The sequence below is a fragment of the Watersipora subatra genome, chromosome 1, assembly GCF_963576615.1.
Source record: "Watersipora subatra chromosome 1, tzWatSuba1.1, whole genome shotgun sequence".
In the NCBI taxonomy this organism is placed as follows: domain Eukaryota; kingdom Metazoa; phylum Bryozoa; class Gymnolaemata; order Cheilostomatida; family Watersiporidae; genus Watersipora; species Watersipora subatra.
Genome location: NC_088708.1, coordinates 48,860,703 through 48,877,329, shown reverse-complemented (window position 1 = coordinate 48,877,329; position 16,627 = coordinate 48,860,703).

Sequence of the window (16,627 nt, the reverse complement as noted above, 5' to 3'; positions counted from 1 at the left end):
AATGCGCTTATCTAGGTTGACAACCACTACCACAAACTGGTACTTCCTCTCAATATATAAATACGTAATATCGTTCAACGTCTTTAGTTGTTCACAGTATGGATTAGTAAAATTGCCGTGATTTCCAAGTTTGTTTTTTATGTTATTGTAACCCTTGCTTTCAATAATTTATTGCAGTTTTTTTAATAACATGAAGTTTTGTCATTCATACCAGAACAAAGTTATTGCAGCAAACTTAACTTACCTGTAACACTCACTATAAAACGTCACACAATAAACCGCTATAACTATTGAATCTATTTAAGTGGATTTTGGTTAGCAGGCTAAGAAAGGTTGTCTGATCTCTCACCCTCTGCTGGCAGGAATCGCAACTCCAAACTTGCCACTACTTTTTGAAGAAAAATACCACTTTCGCTGAGTCCTGACAAGTGGAAATGGCCAAAGATACACAACTGCCCTTCTGGTGCACTTTGTGTGCTGGTGCAATCTAGGAAATTTCCAACCCAGGTACTTATTAGTGATGATGTTTGTTGGTGCATTGTGATGCTGTGCAATCTGAGATGCTTGTGCAATCTGAGATTGCCAACCTAGCTGCTTATTGATGATGATGTTTGCTAGTGCAGTGTGATACTGATGCAATGCAGAAGATTTCTAGCCAGTTGATGTTTGCAGATGTAGATGTCTTGTATTGAGCACGAGAATGAATGTAACCATATATGTGTGTGTGTATTTATTTTCATCAACAGAAACAATACCGAAAAATAAACTGCATATTAGTAAATATATCAGGTTAAATACAAATTAGTGAGAAAATGAAAAAAGTATAGCAAAATTCACTCAACCTGAGCTCGAGATAATGATGATGGAGCCATAGGTGCACTGTAGCCCAGCTAATGTTGTGCAAGCCCCAAAAACAGCCAACAGCAGCAGAACAAAGGCAGGCCTCAGCCCACCCCAGTCAGAGAGACGGGAGATAGAATTTTACTTGTTTTTAAAGTCAAATTTGTTTACAATTTTCTTCAATCTGTCAGGTAGGTTATTCCAATAAAAGGTTGTTTGATATTGAATAGTTTTTGCCCATGTATAGGTATTTATATCCTAGAGGGCAGGTAAGTTCAAGGGGGTAGGTAAAAAGTTCAAGAGGGTAAAGAAGTTGGCTAGTTATATAAGAGTTATAATGAAAACAGGCCCGCCCTCAACACATGATTATATAATGGCTACAGGCTCCGCCCTCAACACATGATTATATTATGGCTAGTCCTAATATACACATACAGTATAATGATTACGCACACAAAAAGGAATAATAAGTAATGTATATGTTTAGTTTATTCCTTGTATCAGTACACATCACCATGTAGCGTATACTGAAAAACCTTTTTAATACATTTTCCTGTATGAAAAAATCTACAAAATGTCCATTAGTGTTGAGCATCCAATATTTCAACAACGCTGCTACATGTATTTGGAAGTTATCCACCTACTACTACCTTAGCTAGCTTAGCTATCCACTTACTAACTTACGGGGTGATCCTAGTTGGAATTTTTTGCCACAACTTGTAAGATACGTAAGCATTTTCTGCAAACAAGAATTAGTTTGAATACAATTTCTATGTCCACTACGCTCATTTATAAAAAGTCCGTACATTTCACATACAGTACATACTTTGTTTCAGTATAACTTCCTGTTGCAACGACTTGTTTTCTATCTTCTATAACGAATTTTCCGTTTACTTATCTTTTATTGCCTCGGTCACTTTCACTGCATTCCATGTATTCCATGTATTGCATGTATTCCATGTATTGCATGTATTGCATGTAATGCTTCAACAAAATTTGTTTGAGTTTTTCGAGTATACCCACATGCTCTATCATCTTCCCGTTCAGTTAGTTCTTTACAATAACTGACTAAAACAAAGTTATCCTTATTGTCACCGGGCAGTACAATATTTCGATTATGTGGTATAAAAATAATCAAAGATACAGTTATATATATTTCTAGCAGTGGTTGCATTAACTCATACAATTCATACTATTATAAATTCTTGCACGCTTTTAGTTGAGCCAAAATCAACTTCTGCGAACTCCAGATGCTATCACCAAGACAGCTTTCTAACAAGTATCATCCACAAAATGAGGGGCTACTCAGCTGACAGCAGAGCATGATGACCGGTATTACTGAACCCGGACCAAATATATTATAACACACTGTTGAACATATGAGGCATTCTCACCACACCAACAATGACCAATCGTGCTGAAGCTTATCAAAAGTAACTCTCGAAATGTTTTAAGACATTAAAAATGACTCGATTCAATTCAATTTTTATCAAAAAATTAAAAATTTAGTTCTCACTTCCTTTACATCATAGATCATGTAAGAATTCATTCAATTAACCGCAAAACACCACAATTCTATGGTCAATTCTTTACTTGTCCTGACTTTAATGAATCAGTTGAATTCATTTTACCCAAATTGACAAAATCAATTTTTTTTTATCAATTTTTACCAAAATTGACCGATGGCAATATATCGAAATAACAATAAACTACAACCACTAACTTGACGCACGCATTAGCTCAGCCCCTTGACTGTTTGTCTAACAAACATCTTTCACTGCAAATTTTTTTGCTCATATGGATGAAATTAAGTCATGCTGAAATTGTTCTGAGTTTCTGTCATAGAACCTTAACTTACAGTTTTCTTTAATCAGCAAAACAGTCTGCACAAGAATCAATGCTTTGACAAACAAAATGAATGCTAAATATTTTGGTAGTTTAGTGAAACCGGCAGCAAAAGAAAAATGTCATCGCTTTTTCAGTTCAACCAAAACGCAGACACAAATTTTCTAACTAGCTGCATTATCCGTGTTCGAGAACAGATTTACGTAAAGCAATAGTTTTATTGAGAGTTGTCTTTCATACTGTAAAACAACTCCAAATATGCAATCTACTGAGATTTTTGTGCTGATCAGACTGCATACACATATGCAGTCGTACATGTCAATAATGTTGGAGAGAACAATGAAAATATGCAATGTGTTTTACAGCTAGTCTACAATGCATCAGTCTCGAACCACTCAAATCGGAGTTGTCCTAATTTTGTACACAGAACTGATAATGAAATTGACATTGCGAGGCAAACTGAAGTTCTTCAAACTAGCAGCATTGAAAAGTTTTACACATTTTAAGAAATTCTAAAAAACCTTTTGCTATTGCACTGCTAAGCTATCGCCAGCATTTATTGAATTGAGACTTCTACATGCTTAAAACACTAATCATGACTCACCAGTTCTCCGTCTATAGCCTGTGTTTTGACATGGTATATACAAACAGTGCAGCAGTAATGTACATGTAGTTGTGTTATTAAAATTTATCATCAATAAAATCTACTATATAAACTAAATATATGGCCTCACCTTTCCAACGTAAGGCATTACATCTGGAGCATTTTTGGACATTCGTCCCATAGAAAAATTCGATCCTATACTGTATTGCAAGAATGTAGTCAAGCGCGAAGTTTTCTGTCCATACACGGTGCCTGGTAGCAGCTGCTGTAGTTAGTGCATCTTGCTGTTGTCGCCGTTACATCTGCTCTGAAAATTCAGCTCGTCGAGCAGCTGTTGTAGCTAGTGCATCATATCATCATATCTCTGTATCTGCTCGGAGGTTTCTGCACGTCTGGCCGCTGTAGCGGCTGCTCTGAGCCGTTTGAGTTGCTGTTGGGTCGGCTCAGCAGGTCGGCTCAGCAGTATCAGCACTTTTACTAGCAGCTGCAGCATCTATTCTGGCCTGCTCTCGATGTACCTGTGTTTGTTCAGCGGTTTCTGCTCTTCTAGCTGCTGCTTGGCGAATTCGGTCTCTTTCTCTACGGGAATCAATCTGTTCTTGCGTTTAGGCAGTAGGCTTTTTGGGAGGCATTGTACTGCTTCAAGCGTTTCTAAAAGTGAATGAGATGGTGTGCTTTTTTGTAATATACGCTTCTCACTTTCTTCTCACCGTCCCCTATCGCAACGCTCGGAGTGCCCGTGCAAGTTCTGTAGTAGCTGTAGTTCTGTAGTACTCGTAGCTGAAAAAAAAGTAAAAGTAAAAAGTAAATCAGCTGCGGAAGGAAATGAACATGCTTACTATCACGAACAGTTGCAAATCTAACGATTTAAGTAGTGGAGGTGTGGCAATTCATAGACAACAGAACATTGAATAAGAAGTACTAACCTTTTCGATGTAGAAATTTAGTAGGTAAAACGCAGTAACAGTACCCGTGCAAGTTCTGTAGTAGCTGTAGTTCTGTAGTACTCATAGCTGGAAAAAAAGTAAAAGTAACTCAGCTGCAGAAGGAAATGGACATGTTTACTATCACAAACAGTGGCAAATTCAATGTTTTCAACCCTTCCACTGAAGTATAGTCATTTATGCGTTTTCTATGGTCGATCGCCGTTAACACATTTTTGCGATTTTTCCAGCAATTGCTAGTAACTGAATTTTATTATTTGTTGATAACATAATCAACAATCTTTAAGACTTTTGTGGTTGTGACAGTGTTGTCCAAAGATCTCTTTATAAAACTAGCCTACAATTTAATTTTAAATCTTTGTTTGAGAATTTCCAACTTAAAAACAATTATTTTTGTGTAAGTTTTGAAAATGCCATCGAGTTAGAAAACAATAACTTATGTTGATGACATTATAGGCGATTCAGATTTTTGTGATTACACAGATAATTAAAATAGCACTAGCAGCACTGACTCTGATGATGGTGAAAGTATTGGTTTTGTAAAAATAAGGAACATTATCGAGGATCGTTTTGGCTTCGTAGCCTCACATCGCTTTAGTATGCGCCCTAGCGGTGAAAGAAAAAACCACAGAATTGTCGCACCCTTATATAAGCCGCATGGCTCAAACCATCAGAAAAAAGTAACGGCTGATAGTCCAAAAAGTACGGTACTCTATAAGCCGGACAGACAAACAGACAACGATTGCCGTTTATATAGTAGATACAATTGATACAAATGACTCACCAAAATCTCTCCAGACAAAAAAGGCAATATTGTAACTTTCCTACACACACGCACGCGCGCGCACGCACACACACATACACGCACACGCACACGCAGACGCACACACACACACGCACTGGCCAAAATTGAGGAACTGGGCTGGGACGTGTTAGCACACCCTCCTTATAGTTCAAATCTAGCACCAAGCAATTTTCATTTTTTGGACCATTAAAGAACCACATGAGAGGCAAACACTTCACTACTGATGCAGCCATCATGGAAGCTGTGTGTGAATGGTTTAGAGCCCAGCGGCCAGACTTTTATTCTGCCGGAATTGTGAAACTTCCAGGAAGGTGGAACAAGTGCATAGAAAAAGAAGGGGATCATGTTGAAAAGTGAAAAAAATGTAGCTATATCTTATTGTAATAAAATGTTATGACAAAATTCTCACTACTTATTGACTGACCCTCGTATAATGATTGTTCATGTAGTATAAAACTAAGGTAGGCAAGAGTAAATCAAATGTATGATAAAGAAAGAAAATTCCATAACGCTGAAGGAAGAGAATGAATGCAAGCAAGAAAAGATGCAAGGAATGAAAAAGAAAAAAAATTACCTAAAACTCAATCATGAGCCTAACATGAGCTGTCAATTTCCTGTCTTGAAAAGGGGTAACTAAACAAAGAATACACAACTGTGAAATATTTACGACAACTATAGCATCGAAATATTAAAAAAAACTGTTAATTAAACCTTAAAAGTATGGGACATGACAATTTGAGTAGGTGCCTTTAGCTTCATATGAGTACTAAAGTTGCTTTCACTGTTTTGACATAAAACTTTCATTTTTAAGTTTTGCGCTTCATGATGTTTGTCAATTTTACAAAAATATAGTTTGACTGACTGACTAAATCTGTTTGTAGATACTAAACTCCGATTTCTCTTTGACAAGAAGTCTCCATTACATGAGACAATGCTGCTCGAAATTCTCATCCCACAGTCATCCAATGTCTTGTCTTTCAAACTCTAATTCTTCCATTACAACTTCAACGAAACTCATCTTCACTGCAAGGCCCAGTCCTATTTAACCTTCCCGTGGTTTTGCGAAAACAGTAACTTTAGGACTTACCTACTAACACTGCCAGAAGCTCCGACGGTTGACTCAGTGACAAATAGTAGGAATCACTTCATGAACTTTTGAAACGAAATGACTCAATTTATTTTTTCTGCATGGACTTCTACTAACAATACGCAAATCTTTGTTTCTATGTTCAGCAAGATGACCCTGACAAACATTACATACACACTGACTTCTTGGGACTGGCCCTTGCTGTCATTGTGTTTTTGTTTTACTTTGTTTTTAACACCTTTGTTACACTAAATATAACCTATTGTTTATCCCCTCAACAGCTTGATCTTTGACTTTTTTTACTTTAATACGCATATGTTTGGTTTATAAAACTGCTGGTCTTCAGTTTGTTATATTCGACCGGAAAATACTAGTGAAACAAAAAAATATGTTGGTTAAAAAAACCTCTGGGTTAAATTTAGGTTAGCAATAGGGCATGAATGAAAAGTAAGTTTTGATGGTTCACTGATGATTAATATGCAATTTGACCTCAAACTTAAGTGTCTTTTTTTAAACATGCATAAATCTTGTTATGCTTGTCACTGGCCCCTTGTACTTTCTAAACGAACAGTTAGTTCTCTAAACTGAGTGACCTATTTTTAAAGCGAACAGTTAATTCTCTAAACTGAGTGACCTAATTTTAAAGCGAACAGTTAGTTCTCTAAACTGAGTGACCTAGGTTAGAAGGTGATTTGTGAGCAGTACTGTATTAACTCTACACCTATTGTTTACCTCAACAAGCTCATTGATTGCAGTCATGAGTCGCTGTCATATATCATAGGTTATTAAACTAATGTTCTATACTAACTAGTCTAACATTGGTCGATTAAGAAATGTATGTGAGAACTCAAAGTTTGTTATGTACAACGCACCTCGTACAAAAAACAGATTAGCCCAAAAAGTGGAGTACCCAAAATTTGCCAAAGAAATACAAGCAATGAAGTTTAAAAAATATGAATAACAATAGCAATAAAATTGTTAAATAAATGACAATTTTATTTAACAATAATTAAATAAAATTTACTACAAACAAAATAGTAAATTTTTAGCAATAGTAAAAAGTTTACTATTTTTTACTCAATAAAAAATAGTAAACTTTTTACATTCTTTGTTTGTTCATTTATAAAGAATAAAAGCAATTCAAGTACAAATATATATTTTACCCAAAAAACAAAAAAAACATTGCCATCAGTATTCCTCTATTATTGTAACAACAAGCTAAGTAAATATATTTAACTGTATTCTATCTATAAATATTTAGCCCCTATGATCATCCACAGGTAAAAACGTACAAGGCCAATGGCCATAGGCTATACTTGACCGTCACCACTATAACTCGCCACCAACAATTTTAGCGTCACCCCAGTCATCAGGAGGTTCGACTCTTCCTTGGCAATGCGAGCTCTTCTCTCTGCTGCCATGAGAACTCCCATTTTAGAAAAAGATCCAATTTAAAAGATTGTAAGATGCGCAATTGCTTGCTGCCTATGGTGGCAGCTCAACTAGTGTTCTGCACACAGCCTAAAACATGAACAAATCTTGTTGTAGTTTCCGTAGCTGTTCATCCTCAGTAGAAAGATAGATTTTCAACATAGACTATAACTTATAATACCGTATTACCTTTTCTCCTTAGAAGCATCTTTCTACTTCCTACTTTTCTACTTTGCATGTTATATAATTGGTTTGTACTTTTTCTATTATATCATTTTGTTGGAAAGTTTAAAAAGCTAATGCCAAGTTGGCAGAGTGTCACTTCCTCATATGAATGAGAGAAAAGAAGTCATACAGTTTTATAGGTGTCTAACTGTTAAATATAATTACAGATATGATAGTGAAATTGTTTCTCATTGCATCAGCAAATCTCTACCAATAACATTCTTCACACGTTATGTTTGCAATGTCATTTTTTACTTAGAATACAACTACACATCTGAACTATAGTGATGTTTTAGCCAAGTAAATCTTTTGCCTTAAAGTGAAAGCAAACACATAATTTTAAGAATGTTTTATATGATTGGTAATGCATGATACTATGTTAATTGAACAAGAAAACAAAATTTCAGCAGATATTTTTACTAGTTTAGCAAGTTCAAAGTTGAAAATATATTTTGGTGCATTCTCGGGACATCACTGATTCTCAATGCGGCCGTTTCCGGTAACAATTTCTTTACTTATTCCTTAGCGAGATAACGCCCAACGCATTTAATTTTTTTGTTTAGCCACAATCAGTTAGTTACAATGGGTAGATGCCTCTTTGCTAGTTGCGAATCTGACACAAGAAATCGTGGCATAATCTTTTTTAGAGTGCCTGTATCTCAGTCATCAAATTTTGCAAAATTATGGCTGTCTAAGGCAAAGCGTGCCGATATTACCTTTCGCGCCTATCTGCTAGTGCGGTTGTGTGCATTAGGCATTTCCACGAGAGCCAGCTTTATTCTGAAAAAATTGGGACAACCACAAGATTAAGGAAGAAAAAGGGAGAAGTTCCATTTCCTAGTGGTGTTGTACCATACAGCAAGATGGGATCATTGAACAAGAAAACATCAACTGTAAGTAATTTATAAAAAATTTTAAATAAATACTAATAACCAATATAGTAGTTTCATAATATAAATTGATAAATATAATAATTAAAAATATTTAATACTGTACATGAGTACAAAGCAATGATTTAGTATGACTGGGTGACAATGAGACTCAGGCTGAGTTTCATACATTTGATTTTAACCTGATTCACTTGAATTAACTTGGTTAACTGATTAAAAGTTAGTCAGGGAATTTAAATTTTCTGTTCGGTCTGGATTGTCAGAAATGCCCTAATTGTTCATAAAATACATGACTAATATAATCATAAAATTTGGATAACATTATTATTTTTATATTCATGCTACCATTACTAATATAGGCTTTACAGATCACTTGAAGTGATTAGCCTATACTTACAATCAGGTATAACTATTTAACTATGTGTAGTGTTAGAGTGTGTTGGTTATGGTGGTAGATAGCGATTATAGTGATAGTGTTTGTGGTAGTGGTGGTGACACTGTAGGTAATGGTTTAGAAGCAACTCAAACATATTAATTTTAGTGGTATTTATTTATTTGATAGGATGTATGACATTAGACCAAGAATCTGGCCAAAAATCTGACTAAAGCATGTGTGCGCAAAGATCAATAAGAGTTGCTTCCTTGGATAAAGGAAATAAAGAACCATGTGTGATATTCTGCGGTTCAATGTAAAGGCGATGCTAAGCTATTGGTTGAGATAGTACTTAGCATAAGATACCATGTCGCTAATATTCATAGGAGCTTTGCAGGACATGACAAGTTCATCTACTGCTCTCATGAGCCAATTGATCCGTGAGGGATGAAAAAATATACTATTTGCACCCAATGTTGGCATGAAAGCTGTATGTTATACCTAATAATATATTCAGAAATAACAAAGCACAGGTAAATGTGTAATATAATATTTTATATATCACTTACAATGCCATTGGTTTGTGATATAAGAAGATGTAGTCATTTATTGCATAATACTAAACAGAGATTGTACAAATGGTCAATATTCTGGAGCAGGTTGACATTTGAATAAACAAATACTTTGCAGATTTATAATATATTGAAAAATAACAACGAATAATTTGATATGTTTACAGAGAAATGGAAAGAAAGGTGAAATGGTTAATTCCAGGAAGTGCAGGGCACAAAGTCCTTTGTGATGCGTAAGGGCAAGCGAGACTGCTAAACACATTGCGTCTGTTGTACCATGGTCAACACACTGGTGCTTTAGAAAACCTCCACAGCCTCATATTAAGTAATGCACCAAAGCGAATAGACTTTGATCCCCCAGAATATTTTACGAGAATCAAACTAGCAGTGATAGATCACAACACGAATGTGGGAAGAGAAGTTCTGACTGGTAAGCTGTATATACAATAAAATTATATATGGATTATACTACTCTTCAGCAGGGATACCACTTTTACAGCTTGAACAACATTAAAGATAAATTTATGCAGAAATTGTATTAACACAAGTGATAACTGGCATTAAATTTTAATTATTATAAATTATTTATTAAAGATAGCGATGGGGAACTGAAGATGACAGTATATTACTCTAAAAAAGCTAAAGGCTTTTGCACAAGAAATTTATATGCTGGAAAGACGTTTGAATTTCGAAGAGAGCTTTTAAAGATTATCTGTAAGAAATCTATGGGATCAACTCCAAAAGTACCTGCAGTAAGTCATACCTGAACTGCAATGTATTAAAAGCACATTTTTGCGTCAAGATGTTGGTTCAGTTAGTCACTGTCACACAGTCTGCAGAATAATGCATAAACATACAGTCACCATGCGACTTAAATTACCCTACCACTGTACTGTGCGACATTCTGAAATTAGTATGATGATGGTGTAACACACAAAAAAATTTCAACTAGTTTGTTATACTTTTAATTGCTGTACATGTAGATAATAGTTATATTGTGAATAAATATAAATATATGAATTGCAGGACAGAGCAGTTCCACTTTCAAAACATTGTTATGACGGGATGTGGGCGTTTTCAGATACTCGAGTTAACAAGAGGTAGTGAGGGGATTAATAACACGAGCGACTAGCCACTCAATCCAGTATAACAAGGATTATTAATAATTACACTCACTTGGAGCAAGAGTTTATACGTTTATTAACTTATTCTTAACTCAAAGGCAAAGTATTATTATTGCTTTTAATTAAGGATTATTATTCAGAGGGGCGATTATTACATGATTACATTTATTATTAATAGCTTAGCAAAACGAAAGTATACAGGGATTCAGCATACCTGTTTTGTAGAGAGCGCGCATGGCGAGTTTGGACGACAAGCGTGGATTTTTGGTTGTTGATTGAGTCAGCAGCAGGATCTCACGTCTATTCACCATGGATCCAAGAGAAAGAAGGCCCGCCGCGTAGAATAGCGAAATCTGATCTCTCTAAACTCCTGGAAGTGTAGACAGGATCACTTGCTGCTTACAGTCAAGGGAGGGACGGTTATCAGGAAATTATCCCACTAAAAGAGAGTTTGGGCTTTAGGTCGTGACGCCGACCTGCTGGTACGAATCTATTGGCTAAGGGAAAATCCCGCCACCCTTAGGGTAATTCAAACGTCAACCGCGATCTGAGACGAATAGGTACCAGTACCGTAACACAGCACAAGCGCAAGCGACGCAAAATAACCTGGTGACTGCACATCGCTCTATGAGCTATCCAGGTCAAGAGGCAACTCCAAGTTCCAAGTGCTAATCGAAAACTACCGAAATCAGATATAACAACATCTTACAAAACCAGATAGTAGAGCAGCAATAGAAATGCACAGGCCAAGATTCACATGAAAGTTATACCCAATCGTATCGTTTTGATAAAATTAATATAACAGGCTATACAAATTATAAATATTATGCTGTTCTTTGTATAACATGATTTAAATTTATGCAACGTAAGCTGTTAAATGTGGTGTTTTTATGTCATGGCGCAAGTCAAATGATTGAAATATAATTATTCATCAAACCATACATTATGGTTGTATTATTTTGTTAAGATCACATATTCACTGTACAAAACATGAACATCAGCTAAGTAAAGATCCTGCCAGATTCATTTAAAATATTTCTAAAAACTATATTTTTCTCAACTCACAACTGAACTTATATTAATTTCCTTCATCCATAATAAAAAGCTCCACTTCATCTGCGTCATTCTGATCATCATTTTCTGATTCTGCATTTTTGAAGCCTGCATAACTCCCATTTGGATCAGGCAGTAGGAAACCATGCATGAAGGAATAACTTAACGGTTTTTTCTTCCAAGGTACTCGTAGACGAGCAAGGAGTAGTTGTTTTAGCAGTGAGTCTTTTAGCCTTTGTATTGTAAACGTAACAAACGAGCTAAAGAAATAAATTACAGTTGAAATTTTTTAATAGTACGTATTAGCAATGATGATTATAGAATGTGTTCTATATGTGCACTTGTTTCCGGGTTGTCACAATTGCGGGAGACGTGCGGTCACCATCACATTAGATAATAACGAATCAAGTCAAACGCTACGTGTCTCGTGATTGGATGATTGATTGAGAATCAGTGTTCCCAGTGGCGAGTTCGTTTCATACTCATTTTCGCAATGGCATTATCTATACGATTTTTGCAAAACATGCAGTTAAAAAAAGACTCCGTACTCAGTTATATGTGAATGCACTGGCATTTTTTGTTTTTAAAATATTATTCTGAGTATTTATCTGTTGTAAGAAATAACTTATATCTTGTTAAACATAGTAATTGCACAAACCAAATAGGGTAAAAGTTGGCCTTCATCAGTAAATTGTGTTCGGTTTCCCTTTAAGCTTTTTATTACATATTGGAAGGTCTTTGGCATTAGAGAAAATCTCATTAATTTGCAAATAATTACCATTGGACCGATCTCCAAATTTTGATATAAATAAGTGTTTGCAGGTGTTATCAATGTTCATTCACTTACAAACTTGTATGAAAGGTTTTCATTCTTACCGTATTTATTTTATTAAAGAGTGCAAAAAATGTAAATTTTATTTTCTGAAATGAACAAATCACATGCTCAAGTAAAGATTAGGCACACTAAAATTGTTGTTTTAAACCCAATTTTTTTCTTGTTTATAGCATTTTTTGTTTAGATTTAAAAAAACTGAAGACCAGTATTTTTGTAAACAAGTGGACGAATATTGAGATGAGGATGAAGAAAAAACCTGCTGAAAGGATAAACAATAAATTGTATTGTTATGCAAAAGTACCTGTCAACACAGCTCTGATTACTCTTCATGAATCCATCTATCAGACAAGATTTCAGCGCAGGTGGCAATGGGGCTTTGATGTATTCAATATGTTCTGCAAATCATGTTTTGCATTATCTTCAACAATATTGTTTTATTATATAATTTTAATAAGCAAAAAATGTTCATCTCAACATAAAGTTTTATTAAAAACATCTATCCAAGTCGTGGCCACTCACATAGTTTCAGCTCATATAATAATACAAATTAATCAACTGCAGCAAACTCAAACAAGACATATCATGGTTTGTGCAGCACACATTCATGTCTTTCTTTCCCATTTATGGCAGTTTCTAGACTGACATAACTGTTCCGCTGATGGCACCACATAAACATCCTGTAATCAATAAAACAAACGTAATATATATATATATATATATATATATATGTATATATATATATATATATATATATATATGTCATTCATAGATATGTCGTTCTAACACGGATCTACTGAAAGCTTTCAAATTGGGAGTTAAAAAGATTGCGAGTGTAATTTTAAAAATGAAAAAATGTTTAACAAAAGCATAAGTACGCCAAGCCAACAATTCGAAGCTTTGTTTCTGGGAGTTGAAGATGAGCATTGATCAATCAATTTTCCTCGCTTTCTACAAGTGAAAAGTGAACATAAATTCATTCTAATCATAAATCTAATTTACTAGCTAAAGCTGCCAAAGAAAATTTCAAGCAAATATTATAGCTACATGTAGGTGAAACGATAAAAATGTTATGGAACCATGATTGGTGATAGCAAAAGTTATAATTTTATTAATTAGTATATGTATTCATGAGTACTAAAATTATTACCTTTAGTATAGTTAACACTTGTTCATCAATCTAAGCCATTATATTGCTAGATGCTACAGATTAATTAAGAAGCCATCAATTTAATAATCAACATTGTTTATTTTGTACCAAGAACTCACTGTGCATCCGTATCACGCACCACACATGCGCAGGACGTTACATTATAGTCTCAAACAGGGAAATATAATCTGAATGTAAACACAACAGTATATATATAAGAGAGTCAAAGTTAAAGATAAATTTACCTCCATTCTCCTATCTTCCTCTGCAGCATAACGCTGCTGACACCTATCAGCTCTAACCATAAGCTGTCTGCCCCAAACTTTAGCCAGCTAAAGCTCAGAAAACTCAGAGTCACCTTTGCAGGAGCTGGAAGCATTGTAACAATTCTGTTGTTCTTCAATAAAATGTGTCCATGTAGTAATTCAGTAAATTAACGATGTTAATTAATTCAGTCAATGTCGATGCGTGATTTAGTAATCGAGTAAAACCCCTAACTTTGAGATCACAGACAATGCGTTTTATGAGCGATAACATTTATTATGACGTATGTAAAAATTTTGTGCTGATGATCGACTAAAGAAGAGATCTTATATTTATCGCTCGTGAGCTATTTTTACATGTATCATCATACACATTACGATAAAACACTCGCTCGAATCTGAGCATTTCAAAAAAGCGTTTCAAATGCTTATATCTCTGGACAGAGTCCGTCTACAAAGACAAAAATGACATCAAATTGTAGCTGATATTTTAGCCTTTTATTGGTCATTTATCATTTGATCGACTTTTTTGACGCGATCACATCTTTAAGAAAATTCTACATAGCATGAACCACTCTTAAATTTTTAAGTGAGGTGATAGAAATCTTTTACCATCAACATTAGGTAGGCTACTAGGTGCGTTTATGTCAAAATATACTATCCATATTTTGCTGGTTTCTAAGTGACTGGATGCATTAGTTTTCAATCAACTTTATGGCAAGAAAATTGCATTCAGTTTTACTAAACTGGCTAATATCTTAAAAATTGAAAGCTTGCGTTTTACTTTCACAGATTGAACCACCAATTCTAGTGTACTAGCCAAAACTTTTTTCTCACAGAATTAGCTAAGAGCGTTAGAAAAAAAAATTCGACTGCACAAGAATTGAACCCGAATATTTAAATTTTTAGCCACCCACACTACCAACTGCGCTCCTCAATTACCTTGCTACACCATGAAATAACTATGCGTATACTTATTACACATGAAGATCTCTTACAGCGCACAGGACAGCCAGTTCACTAGGAAGCTTATATTTTAGCATAGGACTTTGGGTGATTTCATGGGCCAACCATCCGACTATCATAACCAAAGAGAAACAAAATGTCATGATTGATCAGCGACGATAAAAGTTAATCCGCTTGAGTGTTTTATTATCATTCTCTCTGTATACGATTAATCTATGGAATACTGCACTCGCCCCACTGTCTTGATCTCTATTCAAAAGCAATGCCTCTATAATCTATACAATGTAAAACTTGTTGACCAATTGGGGTAGCTAATTATCTATTGACTCGCCATACCTCTTCTTATTGGCTAATCATTCAACTGTCGGCTCATTCAGCGGAGATGAAATATCACATGGAATTGTTGTTATTAAGAGACTAAGTTGCTTTTATTGCATTTAGTTGATGGTCTGTCAGTGTTTCTGCAGGAAAGGGAAGAGATAGAGTTATCATAGAAGACACTCATATTTGGCTATTGTTTGTCTTGGAAGGACCTGCAGAGAGTGTAATGGTGTGGTGGCTGTAGAGAGAGTGATATTGTAAAGGTTTTGTGCGCTGCCTTTTACTGCTCCAAAATACAAGACTCAGTGCAAGAGTTCATACATATATTTTATCTGTTTAGTATACAGTGGTTACAAGAATAGCATGCAACAAGTCGTATAACAGGCGCAGATCAGCTCTGCCTTCTCATCAGAGAGCGTACAACACAGCAGAGTAAGACATGGTGAACCTTTTGATACCAAATAACTGTAATGTGAGTTTTGATGCAAGTCAACCTTTAAAGATGATAAAGTGATAGACCTTTTAAACTGATAGAGTGCTGTTCTTTGCAGTTAAGGAAATGTCAGGCAAAATAGTTGAGTCCAAAAAGGTCTTGTGCAATAAGAGCATTACTGGAATATTTAGTTATCAGTTATAATCCTTTAAATCTCACTTTTCACAGATCTATTTATCTGCATAGTAACTGTCTAAGCCTTCGTAACGCTGCTGATGGTGGCCATCTTTGGTCTAAAAATAAAACTTTTAAAGAGCAAATAGCGACAGAAAGATATAAAACCATTATAAGTTCCTCATAAGTAAAGAGTAAAGGTTATGATGCAAACGTAAAACAAAGACTCCGTTAAAAGCAACGCTGGCAGCTAGCATTAGTACCATACTGTGTTAGTCTGGAGAAAACTGTCAACCAATCAAATAAGTTTTTAATAGTTGTAAACTTTCTTTTTATACAAACCGAGGCTATTGAGGACATTGAGGATTCTTGTAGCGCTACGTATGAATAGACTTACATACCACTAGCCTGTGAACTCCTGATCACGTTTCAATGATTAAAAAGCTCTCAGAACTTAGAGCTTAATTTTTTACTTCCCAAATTTTAGCAGATTTATTTCGAACCTTTGGAGTTGCTAGAACTTTTGACGTAGAACTTTACTGACGATGATGTGGTTGCTGGACTTTTCTTTATTACTTTATAACATTGACAACAACACCAACACCGCGAAGTCTAAAAACATAAAACTACTATGCTAAGTACTAAATATAACGAGCAGTATTATGTAATTAGTAATTGGTTATAATAAGTGGTCA